The 13,185-nt window shown below is 43.0% G+C and overlaps 1 protein-coding gene across 1 annotated transcript in view; it reads right to left on the bottom strand.

Moving 5' to 3' along the window:
* Positions 1-13,185, bottom strand: part of Adtrp (androgen dependent TFPI regulating protein) — a 57,085-nt gene that overhangs the window by 12,149 nt on the left and 31,751 nt on the right. The gene's annotated exons all lie outside the window — the stretch shown is intronic.

Below are 13,185 nucleotides of genomic sequence, written 5' to 3'. Positions count from 1 at the left end.
ACACACACACACACACACACACACACACACACACACACACACACACACACTTTCTCTTATATGTATGCCTACAAATTCCTTCCTTTCCCACGTGGACAGGACAATGCCCCTCATCCTCCTTTGTATTTATTCTGCATGCTGTTCTCAATCCAGACACCTCATCATACTGTACTTCGCCTCCATAAGTGGGCCGAATTTTTTCCTGTGTGTGCAGATCTTCTATGCTCTTTAAAACTAATGTAATCCTTTATAGTGCTATCTGTGATTTTTTTCTGTTGCTAATTTCTCTTAGTCTGCTGCCATTTTATCTGGAGCTATGTAGTCTCACACTTATACGTTCATCAGCTGGGGGTGTAGCAGAGAACACCTCACATTCTCTGTGTTCTCTACTGCAGTCAGCACTGGGCTCAGCCTTGCCAGGGATGGGAGGTACCGTGACTTATGCATGTGGAGCATCCTAGAGGCTCCATCTGAAATTCCTGAAGTCTACCACATCTTTCCTGTGTCTTCCCTTTTTATAACCATCTGCTTTATCATATCTTTCAGATACTTAAAAAAATTCCAAAAAAAAAAAAAAAACACACACGTACAGTCAAGTAAATGAACCTTTAGAGACATGGTTGTTGGCAAAAACTACCATGGCTGCTCCCTCCTGGGTTTTGGACGTTACTCTAGGATTAGTCCTGGATAATGTTCCCTTTGTTTGCTAAAGACATTACAAAGCTCTTCAGTCACTCTGCATTCTGGTTTACACAGGTCTCTGCAGCCCCTTTGCTTCCAAAGCCTCCTGATTCTGTGTCCCAATGAAAGTTAGCACCTGAGTCACAGAGACCTTAGGGTTTGAGAGGGTCTATATGCTGCTACCAAGCCTATGGGACTGGAGCTCAGATCTCTGGCTCTGGCACTCCTTGTCAGTCCCACAAGGCTTGGGCTCAGAAGGAGTCCCCAAGAGTTGGCAGCTTTTTTTGTCCCTTGTATGTAGGGCCCAATTGGTAGACCAAGATGAGCTTTAAGGGACACAAATTGTGACAAGTTTTGTGACAAGTGGGATTGGGGCAATAAGGAGCAAATGTCAAGGATAGGGGTAGGAGCACCACTGGCTGAAATGTCACAGCCAGGGTCACCAGTGGATAACACTGAACATCCAAGCATCTTAAAGGCCTAGGCTCCTCTGTTGTAGTAACAAGGCATGGTAGTTAGCATAGCTTTTATGTACTTTTCTTGAGCCTGGTCCTGAATGTACTGGCTAGATGGATGTACAAATGGAGAAAGTTCCACATTCTCTCTCATGCTCTGTACATTTTTATGGGTCTGACTATAGTTTGTTGCTTTTGTGTGTTTTTCCAGTGAAGAAGCATGGTGCTTATGGGCATTAAGCTTCTAAATACCACCTTGCTGTAGTAGCTGAAGCCCTCTGGACTTGGGCTTTCTTGTTGTCAAATGGGGACAATACATGAGACCTTGACAGCATCTGGTGACCACCTACCATGGCTGTCACTATTACTATTGTGAATTCCAGCCTTCCTTTATATGTGGACTCAGGGTGGAGAAGAAGTTTGGGGTATTCGTAGCTCTAAGTGCTTGGCTGCTCCTAGCTTGTGCTTTGGAAGCAGCTATAGCACACATTTTAGAGGATGGGGGGCAGAGCCATTGTGGGTCATTCTGGAGACACTCTCCCCTTCCCACCACAGGTACCAAAGCCCCCAGACACAGCAGACTCTGATTCCTGATCAAACTCAGTAACTGATCTAGAAGACACCATGGGAGCTAAAGGAAAGAATAGGACTGTCTGCCCTGCAGACACCTGCCTCTCCTCCCGCCTTTGCTCTGCAGCAGTTGGAAGGATCCAACTTCTATTAAGAGTCATTAACAGGTTCATTATGCTGGCCATTGAGCTGACAGATTTTATTAACCTCACCCACAACCAGAAGCTCCCTGTTGTCTGCACTAATGATCATTGGGAACAGAATTCCTGTGAAATAACGCAGTATGTTTGCTTTAGGAGTAAATGAGTTCATGGTGATTAATGCTTTTACAACCAACAACTCGGGGATGCATGACTAGGCACCTCTACTGAGGTGCCTGCCCTTTGCAAGTGACATTCGATTGGATTTCCAAATGAACTCTCCCTGATGGCTTCTAGGAAATTCACTTCCGCAATACCATTAGTGATGGTCCATAGATAGTGGCTCCACCCCATTGAAAAGGTCTTTAAAAGAATCATATTTTCTCATGGGGACTTGGGGTAGGCAGGAGCAAGGCAGGAAGACTCCAGTCTACAGACTTTGTAAATATGGAGCTACTGAGTAGAGCCAAGCATGACACAGTAAACCTCTCAGTATTTTAGATGGATTCATGTTTCACCTCATATTGACATAAACTACATAACCTTTGCTGGAGAGCATATATATATAGTTTTAAATGGGGAAAAAAAGAATTCAGCAAGAGAAAAAAATCAAATATGCTTTCTGCTTCCAAAAAAATCTAATAATTAGGCTGGGATTGACACAAATTAGAACGCTGCCAAAAATTACCGAAAACAGTGACTCATTCTGTATTTCAATTAACAGTTTCTCAGTTTCCCTTATAAACAGCGAAGCTGACAAAAATTAATTATCTCACAGGGGGTAAAATATTTCCTTCGGAAGTAAACAAAACAGCACAGGCTGAAACAATAGCATTATGTAAACACAGTGGGCGGAGCCAAGCTACCGCTACTAGTCAATGAAGTTGTCCTCGGGTGGATTCTCCTTTCAATGCAAGTCTTTCCAAAAGTGAGGTGAATGCTATTTTCCTATTATTCCCTCCTGGTTACTCCTCTTCCCCTCTTCTTTCTATAATGCCAACTTCATCAGAATGCCTTGGAATCTGAACCATACATGTGAAATATTAATCTAAGTATTAGTATAATAATTGCATCTCAGATTGTCTGGGGTTGTGAACAAGGACCAGAATGTCCTGGCTCATAGAACATTCTTACTAGATTGCAAGAGTGACAACTGGAAAAATCACGATGCTGGTTTGTACATGTGTTCCTATTCACCTCCTACTTGCAGAAAAGCAGCGGTTGCAATGACCCTGCCCAGGAACTGAACCCGCCATGGATGCCTACTCTGATCCACTCTCAAGCCATCCTCAGCAAATGAAGTAGGCAGTGGAGCCTACAGGTGTTAGGGTTTCTCTGGTGCTGCTATGTATCCAAAGGTTAAATTCTGTACCCCAACATCTGGTTGCCAAGAAGAGAGAATCCTCACATTCACCAGCTTTTGTTGAACAAACCTTGCTCCCCAAGTTAATTGGTCAATATAAGGCTAAATAAAGCTTGTGATTGGACAGTACAGAGAGAAAGGCAGGACTTCCTGGGAGGGAGAAAGGAACTTCAGTGAAGAAATAGGTAGTTCCTTTTGCCAGGAGATGTTAGGAGACTGTCCTGACTTCAGTCATGGAAGATATAGCTAGTCATATGGCTGAATGGGTAGGTTAACATACATGACCTAGTGGACAGTCTACCCAGCTAAGGCCTAAACTTTGAAAAATTAAAAATTTTTTAAAGTTTCTATGTGATTATTTGGGGGAACTAGCTGGTTAAGGAATAACTGCTGCCATATTAATTTCTAGCATTAATAAATATCTACAGAATATTAATAATCTTTTTTTTTTTTTTACACACAGTTTTCTTGGTTTCTGTTTTGTTTTTGGTCTTACTCCTCAATCCAGGAGTTTTAGCATGCTCATAGTCACAAAGGTCCCAAAGACTACATCTACAGGCGAACCGATCACTCATGACTCTCAGGGTGGGATGGCGTTGAGGAGAACATTTAATTTTCTCCAATGGAAAAAAAATACTAGGGAGACTACGTATTTTAGAAATCAGATGATGACTTTAAATAAAAATGTTAGATCTTTGTTTCTTTCTTCTATTTCATTTCCTTGCTGGAATCTTGCCGGTGTTACATTGACTCAATCAAAATTAACTAGCCAGTGTCTGCCCTCTTTGGGCAGCTATCCGGCAGTTTCTCCTTTAGATGGCCTTTCCCACCCCAGGACGACAGACTGCTCTCTCATACAGACTTCCAAGCTCCCTTCATCTTCTCTGTCAAGACAATGCTTACTATCCAATCAGTGTTAACTTTCCCCAAACATTTAAGCATGTCAGCGAGGGAGCCTCCAAATCAGGTGAATTGAGGATGGGCAACCCATTCTAAATGTCTCCCATTAAATAGAAAAGAAAATGAAGCAGGAGTCTTCACATTCTTACTCTCTGCTTCCTGACTGTGAACACGATGTGACTCGAGCTCCTGCCACCATGGCTTCCCAGCCTTGGCCTCTCCTCAACTTCCAGCCAACGTAAGCCCTTCCTTCCTAAACTGCTTCTGTCAGGCATCTGGTTGTAGCAACAAGAAAAGTGACGAATTTTTTTTTTTTTATGGTGCTAAAGGGTGGATATTTTTAAATGAACTTTAGTGTGCTAATAAGACCTCATTTCTGAATACATAAAGATGAATCTTATGATAAACTAGACACACCCACACCGTTACAAATAAAAGAAATCCGCACAAAAGCTCCTTGGGGAGAAATATGACAAAAACATCAAGTCACAGTTTTAAATATAAATGCCAGAGATGGAAAAATGAAGACCAAGCAAGCCTTATTGAAGTATTGTTACTCCCAGGCTTGTCACATGGCTCGTCATTACAGCGCTGGTGAGAGCTTCTTGATTAATCCTATTAGGACAGTTTTGTTAACATCATATGTTCCTCCAGCTAATAGCTTTGATGTGCTTCCTCAACTAATGTCCCTAGCTGACTTTCTGCCTCAAATCCCCACAGGACAATGGTGGAGGTCTTAGACATGCAGCTGGGAATATTTTCTGTTCCCAAACTGAAGCCATCTGCATTGCAGACTCTGCTGGCTCAGCGGTTAAGAACACTGACTGTTCTTCCAAAGGTCCTGAGTTCAATTCCCAGCAACCACATGGTGGCTCACAACCATCTGTAATGGGATCTGATGCCCTCTTTTGGTGGTCTGAAGACAGCTACAGTATACTCATACTAAATGAATAATAATATATAGTTCTGTTCTTTTTTTTAAAAAGGTACAATTTTGCTTCAAGTAAATCTAATAATAGGGTAATTCAGAAGTCCACACACAGGTCAGTCAGTTTTTACCTCTAGGGGATTTTTGGCTTTAACTCTTGCCTGTAAGCCTCTTCTCCTGTCTCCATATTACAGTTTTTAAAGACTACTGTACTTGTTAAAAATAAAACAAAAACCCTTCTCTTTCTTTCTAGGAACTCACTGGCAAGACTCACTGTAATTACAAAGTCACTGTGAAATTGCCTTGGGCAATGGATGGATGGAGGGACAGAAACCACCCACAGACAGAGCTTTGGTTTTCTCTCCTCTGTCAAGCTAGGTAGGCTAACACAGGTTGGCCACCTGCAAAGTGAAGTTAAAAACTCTCTCATTTATGGGAAAAGACCATTGTGGTTAAGCCCAGTTTACTCTGAAATGTACCTGAACCCATAAACTAATGCATGAGAGACGGGCAGATTGATGCTAAAACTGAACCAGCGAACCAGCAAGTACAGAACCATCAGTTCACCCTGAGGTTTCTTCAGGTGCAATTTTATGCTGGAAAATTTTGTTAATAAGCCACTAAGAGGCCTGAGTAGCATTCACTGATGTTCCTGTAGGGCAAAGAAGGAAGTGTACTAGTATTTATTATGAATGTGTTATTACATTAACTGAATGGGTAGCTGAGTGACAAATCTGAAAAGCTTTGGAAGCCCTCTTTCATGCACAGATGTTATCCTTTGGGTTAGCCTGTAGCTAACACAAGCATCATTCTCCTACCTGGAAGCTAGTTGGCTTTAGAAGAGCCTGGTGAAGTGGTGATGATCTGAAGACTGTCTAGTTAGAGTCAGACAAAAAAGACATTTGAGATCCTAGGACTGTATTGTCAGTGTACTCTGCCTCTTCCTGTCCTCTCCTCTACGCTGTCTGTATGGTTCTTGTAATCATTGACTCATTCCTTTAGACCTTATATACAAACTTTTTATTTCCTAAAGCTGCTTAGTTTTTAAATCGCAGCAAGCTTCGGCTTGCTGGCTTTTTCCCTGTTGTGGTGGTTTGAGTAAGAAATGCTCCCCACGGACTCATGTGTTTGGATACTCGGTCCCTGTTAGTGGTGCTGTGTAAGGAGGTTATGGAACATTCGGGAGTTAAGAGCTTTGCTGGAGGAAGTATATTAGTGTGGGGAGGCTTTGAGGTTTTACAGCCAGCCCTCACTTCCTCCTTCCCCATACCTCTCTTGCTCTTTTGTCTCTCTCTCTCTCTCTCTCTCTCTCTCTCTCTCTCTCTCTCTCTCTCTCTCTCTCTTTCTCTCATGTGGATGGTACCTGAGCACCTAGCCTCCTGGCCATCATGCCTTCCTGCCATGATGGACAGTAACCCATCTGGAACTGTAAGCTAAGCTAAACCAACCCTTTTTCTCATCTAACTTATTGTTGGTCACGGCATTTTGTCATAGTAACAAAAAAGTAAGGAGTACTCCTATCTGGAGCATATTTTGCTACATTGTAGTGGGGCTGATCTTCTAAATCAAGTCTCATATGACTACCCCTTACTCAAAACCGTTCTGTGGTTCTCCCGTGTATGTCCCCCTTCTCAAATCCCATCCCTCATTCTCCAAGGTATGTTGACAGGCTGTCTGCACATTCAAATCAGCTTCTCGCTGTGGTTTTGCTTCTGCCTGTCTCTTTTCCTGCAACTCTTCACTTTCCTTTGTTTTAAATTAGTTCATTTTTCCCCTCTCTTAACTAGCCCTCTGTACCTTTGAGATACCTTTTATCTCAAGTACATTAATTAGCATTGGAAGATATAAGGAAAAACAGGACTCAAGAGAACAGATACAAGAAACCAGCCAGAAAGCTTACTGCACTGCTGCCAGGGCTCACGTCACAGAAGGGACTGACGTGGCTCCTTTGGGGTTTGTTTGGGAGAAAATAAAGGGTTTCCTCTTGTGAGAAAACTGAAGAAAAATTTTTACTGTTGCATTTCATTTAGGGGCCATAAGTGACTTAGTGATTTTAACAGTATCCCCACAGCAAATAGTTCAGGGTTCCTGAACTTCTGAACTGACATCACTGGAAGGTAGCATAACAAGACATTGGTGGAGAGCCTCTGCCATGCAGATCACCATGTGGCATTTTGTGGTCTGAGTAGCAGATTGTAGCAGACCATAGGTATCTTTTTCCACAGGTGTTTTTATTTCAACTTTCCACAGGAAGTCAGCCAGCATCTTTGTATAAAGCTGGACCCCAAGAATGATCTACTGTTGGCGATTCAGTTATAAAAACATGAAGGGATTGTTCTAAAGGCTCTAATAATATTGATATCTTTGCATTGCAAATAAGTCTGCCCAAGCACATAAATCTGCCTCTTTCTCCACTACAGTATGTCCTGAGAGCCTCTCCACTCCCCTTCCCTGCCTCCCCTGGACACACCCCTTCCCCGCCCTCCCCTCAGCACTAGATCAGTGTTGGTTCTGCTGCAGACTTGTGTGTTTCCCCATCCCGTTCTTTGTTCCCCTTCCTCCCTTGCCTAGAGTATATCTTGTAAGCCGCTTCCGCATTAAAGCAGACCTTGACAAGACGACATTAGCTTGGTCTCGTTCTCTCTCTCGCCCAGGTTCCTTTTCAGGTGAGGTCCCCCTTGACCCCCACGAATAACTGGACCTGTGGGTCGGGTCACTCAATGAGACTACACATGCTCTGAGGGCAAAGATCTAATTTACTGTTTTCTACATACCCCTCCAGTTGGATAAATATTTGATCTTCTTGTTACAGGAGGGTAGAGTCCTAAGTGTGGCTTGGTCACCTGTCTTCTCTTAAGCTCTATGTTCCCTACCTCCTACCTCCTGGTCACTCTGCACCCTGCCTCCCCCTCCCCCAAAGATCCCTGTGCCCTCCCTTAGCACTGATATGTCATCTATTTATTCCTCTACTTCCCCATCCTTGTCACCTTGTTCCCATTAGCGGGGGTTCAGTGACTCCTGGGTGAATCCCAGAATTCCAGTTGATATTCTTCATGGCCTGCCTGGAGGCCTCTGTGCACATTCCCACCACAGTACACTACAAGCTGAGATCTTCCTGAGACTGAAACAACTCAGGCCTCCTAGGCCACTTAATATTCATGGCATTAAAGAGGGAGCCCAAGGGGCTGGAGAGATGGCTCAGCGGTTAAGAGCACTGACTGCTCTTCCAGAGGTCCTGAGTTCAAATCCCAGCAACCACATGGTGGCTCACAACCATCCGTAATGAGATTGGATGCCCTCTTCTAGTGTGTCTGAAGACAGCTACAGTGTACTCATAAATAAAATAAATAATTCTTAAAAAAAAAAAAAAAGAGGGAGGCCAAGAAACAGTAAAGGGCAGGTGGAGAGTTCTTCTGCAGAGCCTGGAAAAGAACCCAGAGTGCCATTCATAGGCATGAGCTTCTATATATCAGGAAGTATGTCTGCGGGAAGAGTTGGTACCATCAACCTCACAACTAGATAGTGACAACTTCATCATGGCCAGAGGTGGCATGCTAAGTCTTAAAATTATGTCTCAGGTGCTACAAGAAAACCCATGACCAAGTGAGGCTCCTGGGAAAAAAAACAACAGGTACCCACACCATATCAAGTACATTTGTAGGTTCAACCAATAGAATGGACATTTAGAACCAATGTCCTTGCAGAAAGTTGGAAGACTCAAAGGCAGCCCTTGGTCTGTCCTAGGACCACCTGGCCTACCTCCATCCTGACCAGGTGGAGCCCTCTCTCCTACGGCTTCATTGAAGAGTTTTCTATCCCCCTACTCGTTATCCATCTTCTCCTACACTTCCTCCATGACCCTTTGTCTGGCTCCATTGGGCGGACAGAGACAGACAGGACATTCTCTAGATGGCTGCTCTAATCAGTGAGAGGTTGTTCTCAACACAGAGGGGGTTTAGTAAGCATCGGGTTTGACTCGCTTCATAGGCACTGTGTCCCCCAGGCAACATGATTTCCTCTCCGGTATCCCATTACCACATCAGCAAAGAACTCAGGACATGAAGACAGCTGGTTTCCTTGGAAGACAATGGTGATGCAAGAAGCATCCTTAAGCACAAGTTTTGGGGCACAGTTCTGGGCCCTCCTCAAGGCAGATCCCATGAGGGACCATTTCTCCTTACTTCTCTTTTCTTCCACATGCATACCCATCATCCTCTTCTGAACAGTTCAGTAGCTGCTCTGAGTGGATGGCTGTCACTCTTTGGTGATTTTCCTAAGTGCACATAATCCGTGGACTTAGGGTTAGTGTCTCTGTGTGCACCTTCTGTTGAGGTCTCAGAGGAGAGGAAGATGCATAAGAATTTTGGCTGAGAAATGTTCTCATTCACTATTCATCTAATATCTTAAAAGACACAGTTCTGAATCTACACTTGAAGCAAGTGAAAAATAATATAAATGAATTTAAACTTGTCTTTATTTCAAACCTACTCTGTCATCCTAGGGCCAGACTGCTTTTAAGCTATTATGTTGTGGAAGCTCTGAGAACATTAGACAGAGGTAGACGGCATGCAGTTGAGTCCTTGGAAGCCACAACAAGTGAACATGCATTTGTTTAATTCAAAGACATATGCTCCTGGGTCCAAATCTTTCTGTCTTAAAAAACTTGGGGGATCTTTCTTCAATAATTTTGGCCTTTTAGCCAGAACTTCAGAAACCATTCATAATGATTACCAAATTGTGGTGATGGTGGTGCTTGTCGTGACGTGGTTCTTTTAGATGACTATCTATATTAAACTACTTTTGAAATGATAAGCTACTTTCTCTCTGGAAAAGAATCTCAAAACAAACAAACATCATGATATCATGATATCAAACTGAAGCTATCCAGTCTGATGCTGTGTACTAAAAAAATATTTAGATAAGGACAAAGAATTGGGAGTGTAAAGATTAAAATTAAAAAAATTAAAAATCAAAAAAACAAAAAAAATAAATAAAACCTCTTAATGTCACAGTAGAGGGAGACAAGATGGATAGGTATCTGGAATGAGAGACAACCACAGTGAAGTCAACACGTCTCAAGCGCCACACCATTGGCACTGTAGAAAAGATCGTCCTTGTGTTGGATTCCCTGTGCATCCAACTGTCAAACTGTTGGTTCAAACACATCAGATGTCAGGAACACAGTCCCTACTCTCAGTGTGAAAATCATCAAAACTACCTTCACACACTGTCACCTGTCCCCTCGAGAGCAGACTCCAATGAAGTTAATTTGATGGAGTTGTGTGTCAGTTGGAATGTGCATTAGGACCTGGGTTTAGATCCCCAGCATCCACGTAAAAAGTAGGGTTACAGCAGCAAATGGTCATGATCCCAGTGCTGTGTCGAGACAGGAGGATCCCCGGGACTTTCCAGCCAGTCAGTCTAACCAAATGAGAAAGCTCTAGGTTCAGTCAAGACCTTATCTCAAATACTAATGTGAAGAGTGATTGAGGAAAACAACAACAACAAAAAAAAACCTCGGGGTCTCCACACATGTGTATACATATGCACATGTACACTCAAATACATAAATGTGCACGCATGCGAACATCACAGCACCAAACTGGGTACAAAGGCAAGAAGACTAAGTTTCTCCCTGTATTCCATGTTGATCATTCTTCCACAGTGAGCCCTGTACTGCTCACCCAGAGGACCACTGGTGTAAGCCTCTTGTTTTTGGTATTCTTAGACATGGGGCACTGGCATATTGTCATTTCCAGCTGTTCCTCAAACCCTGAAATTGACTTAAATCTCACTTGTGAGTATAAAATCTGGTGAACTAGGTACAGGTTAAATTGGTAGCAAGATCACTCTCAGGACTCTCCACATTCCTGAGAAAGCATGCCTGCCTGGGACACCAGTACCAGCTACCCATTACCCAGAAAGTAGATTTACTTCCTCCTCCTGGTTTTCTTAGAGAAAACAAAATCAAAAGGGCTCTAAAGGTCATGAGACATCTTCTCAACAAAGAGCTATAAAATGTGGCTTTTAGGAGCCTGAATATGCGTCTGGAGATAATACACCAAAAATATGATTGGTAAGATGTCTGGAATACCCCTCTGAAATGATTCGGCACTTTTCTGTTTCCCAAGGCAGGAAACACAATACAACAAAAACTCCCCTGCAGTCCTCTGCATGTTGATGGGTTTTAGCTTTCAGGTCTGAGTTCTCCTTGGCAGCATCTGTTACTTGTAAAGGAAGTGAAAGGCCGAACTCCTTTGAGGCTTTTCTTAAAATTCTGTTCTTAAAATAAGACGTCTGTGATTACCAGTCAACAGTAGAAATGCTGGGTTCCGAGGAGGCCATTACAGTACCGTTCTTTCTGGTGAAGCTTTGTATTTCAAGGGTTCGATTCTTTCGTACAAGATGACTCCATTCATCACCCTTCTGTAGGAATCTTTGCCTATGTGAAGTTCTGACCAGCCATTGCCCAAGGGAGGGAAATGGGCCTTTCACTCCTGTTCACTTGCAGAGAAAGGACGTTTCTATTTTCAACCATGTTTCTTCCCTTTCCTTTGACCACATCTCATTAATCTGGTGACCTCCATGATTGTGTATCTGTTTCTCTTCTTCCTTTCATCCTCAGTTACACTTCTACCCTGCTTCTAAACTCTCCTTGGCTACAGGAATGTTGCTGCCTACTGTACACCTGGCAATGGTGATAATCAAGGACAACTGGAGATCAGCAGAAGTCTTCACTGAAAGATCTACCTTTGAACCACAATGGAAGCCATGATGGATGCTATGCTTCCTTCAATAAAACAAATGCTCTAACCATGGCATTGTGCTTGTCTTAAACATGAACCATCCTCAAATATACCATGCCTCACTCAGGTAGAAACAGAGTTTTCATAGCTATTTCAAGGCACTGGGGAATTCAGTGGAATTTCATAACAACCTTATGTAGAAAAGGAGTGTGAGCACACACACACCAAATTTCAAAAAGTATCAGTTGCTTCCACAGTAAACTTCTCTTCTGCCTCCAGTGGTACCCGACTTCATCATACCCTACTGTGTCCCCAAAGAGAAAGAATCTTGGGGTTAGTCAAGATTCCCACAAAGCAATGAAACATAGGCATGACACCTTGGTCCTTTCATGTAATCTTCATTGTCTCTTAGATACAACAAGATCTATAAGGCACTTTCGATCAAAAGACAAATTCTACTCTTGTAGAATTGACTTCACCAATGGGCAAAATTTTCTATAATCAAGAAAACATAGATGCTAACATGCTGTGTTGTGTGTGCCCTGAAGGGAGACTGAGAAACTATGCCTGAGAACACACACACACAGTATGGACAGATTATGGATGGCTATTCCGAGGTCAGGATTATTGTTTTGCAACAATAAAGAGAGCCGAGCCATACAAGAAAAGATGAGGAAGTTCCCAGTAAGAAGGGCTGCATAGGCAAAGTCCTGATGTAGGAAAGACCTCAAGGTTCATTGGAAAAGAGAAATGGCAAGAAAACCTACAACTCACCAGACACTGGGGACATACACCTTTAATCCCAGCACTTGGAGGCAGAGGCAGACAGATCTTTGTGGGGCCAGTCAGGGTTATATAGTAAGACCTTGCCCTCAACACAGACAGACAGACAGAAAGACAGAAAGACAGACAGACAAATTCAGCTCAGTGCATCAAGAAGAGAGAGGGCCCGTCTGAGCTGTCAACAGTCAGCCTGATAAACATAGTTCAAATGAACTAGGAAGCCATGGAGGAGGGGAGAAGGGGAGCCTTGACCATTAAGGCAGCATAAAAGAAGACACTGGAAAGAATGCTGCACAATGAAGAAGAGAGGAACACCCATATGGTCATGGGAAAGCCAAACCTGTCCCAGAGCAGTAAACACAGGAAAGCCCCAGATATCACAAAGAAAAATGACAGGAATGAATATACAGTTTTCAATAATAATCCATATTTCATGATTTCAATTCTCCCAACAAAAGACACAGACTGACTTTTTAAAACAGACATCTCTGTTTGTTGCCTACAAGAAACATCCTCCATTTTAAAGACAAACACAACCCAAGAGTAAGAGGAGGCTGGAAAATTGTGTGCTCCAAGAAAATGCAACCCCAGAAAGCAAGCAGATGCCACAGTAGTGTCA

Source organism: Grammomys surdaster, unplaced genomic scaffold (genome assembly GCF_004785775.1).
Source record: "Grammomys surdaster isolate TR1022 unplaced genomic scaffold, NIH_TR_1.0 137, whole genome shotgun sequence".
NCBI lineage: Eukaryota > Metazoa > Chordata > Mammalia > Rodentia > Muridae > Grammomys > Grammomys surdaster.
This window is presented reverse-complemented; position numbering and strand designations above follow the sequence as displayed.